The following is a 5,051-nucleotide window of genomic DNA, read 5'->3' on the forward strand; positions in this document are numbered from 1 at the left end:
CAGCTAGAGTAAATGAAAGCTGTGGTAGAAAACAAATAGGTAGGCGTAGATTCAGTGTATAGCCTACCTTAAAACATGCTAATAACTTGTCTCAATAAAAAATATAGCAACTTGGGGTTATATATATATATATAAGTTATATATAATAATATCCGCTTTCGGACTGCGCTCCCAAGCATTCATCTTGCGAATGTCCGTTCAAGAGACAAAGTGAGAGCATACTCATTCATTTGGATTGAAAGAGGCTTTGAGTTAAGATGAGCCGAGTTGCTTTAAATATAAGATGAGCCTTGAATAATCGAAGCACAAACAGTCAGTTTCGTTCCGGTGCACCAGATGACGCTAAAGGAGTATTTAAGACTTTACAAATACTACTTCTCAATAGCTGTTCTCCTGTGTCTATTGCAAAGCATTTAGCGAAATACAAATAAATAAATTAACAAACATATCTTATATATATATATATCGCTGCAAAATAACAGCCTAATCAGCAGTTCTGTTGTATCGAATCACCAAATCACTGAATCACTGATTCAGCCTCGTCATTACACGTGACTTGTTACATGCACGTAAGGGGAAGATGCCTCCCTAAAGAATAATATGTGCATTTACTTAATAAAATAATGTAAACGAATAATCTAACTCATGGAATTACTGATGCCACTTGGGGCTACTTCTTGGGAGACCAAGAAGTCTAATTTTATCTTTTCACTTCAAAATAAAACAATATTTTTAAAATCTGAAACAATATAAAACATTGATGTGTCTACTCATTCCCTCATTAACAAATAACACAAAAACCTTCGATATTCAGCATAATAGGCTACAACATCACAGATCATTATTTTCCAGAAACACAAAATTAGATTAATTAACCTCAAAATCTGTTTGATTACATCTTATGAAATGACAAAATTAAGCCGAGCGTGGCAATTTATTAAATGCATTGAACTGAAATTATGTGCCATCTGGTCAAGAAAAAAACGTTCGCCCAGTTTGACCATTTAATCATTTAAAGGGCTGTGTACGTTTCTGTAAATAATGTATTTGAAGTCAAAACTTTAAACATTTTGATAAATCTATATTGTTAGTTTTTTTGGTATCCTTTGCAGATTACTTTCATTAGAAATAGGCATTAACACTGAAGAGTCACTGAATTTAGCAGTCTTCAGAATCAAAATGGTGAAGATCGTAAAGAATATGGCTGAGCTGTAATTAAAGCATTTTTAGCCACTGTTGTTAAAGCAACATGAAAAGATGCTCAAATATGTGATACAGTGACATTTGACCATTTTGTACAAAAATAAGTCATCAGTGAAAACATGACATTACTAAGAAATAAAAAAAAACATTAGTAAAACATCACAGTAAAAACATAATTAATATGCTCATAAATGAGGCCTATATGCTTGCATCCGACTCTCCAACATCTCTGTTAAAATTATGCCTCTTATTTTGTTTTGCATCAAATCTTTATCTTTAAAGTCATCAGCAGTCACTGAGAACCAATAAATCTCTTCTGCATGTTGTGCACACGTTCATGACTTTATGACTTTAATTTTTCTCTTTTGACAATCATAAATGTATATAAAACTAAAACATTTAGAGCTTTGTGATGTGATGATGTGTCCTGACCCATTTTTTAGTCCCTAAATCCAGTTTCAAACTCATTTTAAATAGGATTTATTAAGCGAAGGAACTTTAACAAAAATGAATAGAAATGTCTAAAGAAAAAAAAAGGAAAAAAGGAAAAATTAAGCAGGTTCTCACTGAGATGGGTAGATATTTGCAGATATTTTCATTTAGAAGAGAAGTGGTAGATATTGACTCTTTATTCAATGGGAATTATTAGATCCTGTACCCACTAAATTACTGCAAGAGTTGTTACCTGTAGCAGAAGAACGACTTCTCAATATTATTAACTCATCGTTATCTTTAGGTCACGTCCCAAAACCATTCAAGCTGGCGGTTATTAAGCCTCTTATGAAGAAACCACAACTAGATCCTAATGAACTGGCAAATTACAGACCCATTTCAAATCCTCCGTTTATGTCTAAAATTTTAGACAAAGTTGTGTGCTCAAAATTGTGCTCCTTGCAAAAAATTATCTCTATGAAGAATTTCAGTCAGGTTTCAGGCACAGAAACTGCACTTGTTAAAATTACAAATGACTTGCTTCTTGCGTCAGACCAAGGCTGCATCTCATTGCTAGTTTTACTTGATCTTAGTGCTGCGTTCGACACTATAGATCATGACATACTCATAGATCGATTACAAAACTATACAGGTATTCAAGGGCAGGCTTTAAGATGGTTTAGATCCTACCTGTCCGATCACTACCACTTTGTTCATTTAAATGGGGAGTCATCTCAATTATCAACAGTAAAATATGGAGTGCCACAAGGATCTGTCCTAGGTCCTCTGCTATTTTCAATATACATGTTACCCCTTGGTAATATTATTAGAAAATACAGGATTAGCTTCCACTGTTATGCAGATGATACTCAACTATATATCTCAACAAGACCAGATGAAACTTCTAAATAATATAAGCTAACAGAATGTGTTAAAAATGTAAAAGATTGGATGACCAATAATTTTCTTCTATTGAATTCGGATAAGACAGAAATATTACTTATTGGACTAAAAAGCAGTACACAGAATCTCTTGGATTACAATTTGCAACTAGACGGGTGTACTGTTACTTCCTCTACAGTCAAAAATCTGGGTGTTATATTAGACAGCAAGTTGTCTTTTGAAAATCATATTTCCCATCTTACAAAAACAGCATTCTTCCATCTTAGAAACATTGCCAAGCTACGAAATATGTTACCTGTTTGTAATGCAGAAAAGTTAGTTCATGCATTCATGACCTCTAGACTGGACTATTGTAATGCACTGCTAGGTGGTTGTCCTGCATCTTCAATAAACAAGCTACAGGTAGTCCAAAATGCAGCGGCTAGAGTCCTTACCAGGTCAAGAAAATATGATCATATTACCCCAATTTTACAGTCTCTGCACTGGCTGATCTATAATGGGCGATGGGCAAAGTAGCCTAACTTTACTGTAGTCTATTAACTATGCATAAAACCCATCTTTTTACTTAAGTACCAGATATGGGTGTCATGCCATAAAATATTTTTCATACGACTGACTTTGTATTTAACGTGAATTTAATAAAAACATTTTAAGTTACTAATTATAACACTGTCATTGTACAGAAAGAGAGCAAAGAGCATCATCATTGACTTCAGTCTAGCCAGAGTTCAAACACTCTCAAAAACTCCCATTATAATCACTCAAGCTGTTTACACTGTGAAATGAATGTACTTACATCGTACGCACATCTGCACTTTGTTGTTTCTGATGAGAGAATTCGCCAGAGAGCAGAATTCAGTCAGTGAACGCACGCACTGAACAAAACACCGGCATTTCAGCGATGACTCATCTGAACTCCTCTGATTGGCAATTGCATTCATAAGCACAACAGAATCGTGTGCGATTGGTTATAATGCGCAGCGCTGTAAAATGTGTCTGCCTCTGGCTCAGCGTCAGCCAAAGTACGAACGCAGATTTTAATTTAGCAGCTTATGATGTGCCGCACAGAATGTTTTAATCACACCGGTGTGATCATATCAAATATAAAAAATATTATTAGGCTATTTATTTGTCTTTTGGAAGCTGCATTCAAAATTCACTTGGCTCAAAAATCTGAGGGGGCACGTGCCACACGTGGAGTACCACAAGGCTCAGCACTAGGACCACTGCTTTTCACGCTTTACATGTTACCCTTGGGAAATATCATCAGTAAACATGGTGTTAGCTTTCACTGTTATGCTGATGATTCTCAGCTTTATATTTCTTCATGGCCCGACGAAACATACCAATTCGCAAAACTAGTGGAATGCATAGTTGATATTAAAAAACTAGATGACTAGTAATTTTTTACAGATAAATTCTGAAAAAAAATAGAGGTGTTACTTATTGAACCAAAAACCTCCACATGTAATAACCTAGAACACTGTCTAACACTTGATGGCTGCTCTGTCAATTCTTCTTAATCGGTTAGGAATCTAGGTGTGCTATTTGGTAGCAATTTTTCCTTTGAAAACCATGTTTCTAGCATTTGTAAAACCGCATTTTTCCATCTTAAAAATATATCTAAATTACTACCTATGCTCTCAATGTAAAATGTAGAAATGTTAATTCATGCGTTCATGACCTCAAGGTTAGATCATTGTAATGCTTAATTGGGTGGTTGCTATGCACGCTTAATAAACAAACTCCAACTGGTCTAAAAGCAGCTTGAGTGCTTACTAGAACCAGGAAGGAAGTATGACCATATTAGTCCAGTTCTGTCAACTGTACACTGGCTCCCTATTGAACATCGTATACATTTTAAAATCTTGCTAATTACTTATAAAGCCCTGAATGGTTTAGCTCCTCAATACTTGAGCAAGATCATATCGCATTATAGTCCATCACATCCACTGCAATCTCAAAACTCTGGCCATTTGAATATCAAAATCAACTGTGGGCGGCAGATCCTTTTCCTATTTAGCGTCCTAACTCTGGAACCTGGCATACACATAACAGACTATCACAATTTTGTAATTCAAGTCAGTTAAAGGATTGTTAGGCTGCATTAATTAGGTCAACCGGAATGGGGAACACTTCCCATAACACCCAAATGTACTCGCTACATCCTAAGAAGAATGGCACCTACACTAATATTAGTCGGTTTCATTCTTATTCTGAGGTCACCTTAGCCACCCAGATCCAGTCCATATCCAGTTTAGATGGTGGATCAGCACCTAGAGATGACCTCTACATTCCTGAATGTCAGCAGAGACCATGTCAACCAGATGAGCCCTAGAGACAAATCAACTGCTAAGACCTAGTCGACTAGATGGCAATCGGGACAAGACCACGGGAACCAGACAAGTCCTCTGCACAATCTGACCTGTGTTACAGCCTGGAATTAAACCACACCATGCTGGTTTTGTCTGGCCAGAGGAGAACTGGCCCCCCGACTGAGCCTGGTTCTCCCA

This window comes from Sinocyclocheilus rhinocerous, unplaced genomic scaffold (assembly GCF_001515625.1).
Source record: "Sinocyclocheilus rhinocerous isolate Xijiao unplaced genomic scaffold, SAMN03320098_v1.1 scaffold1249, whole genome shotgun sequence".
Lineage (NCBI taxonomy): Eukaryota > Metazoa > Chordata > Actinopteri > Cypriniformes > Cyprinidae > Sinocyclocheilus > Sinocyclocheilus rhinocerous.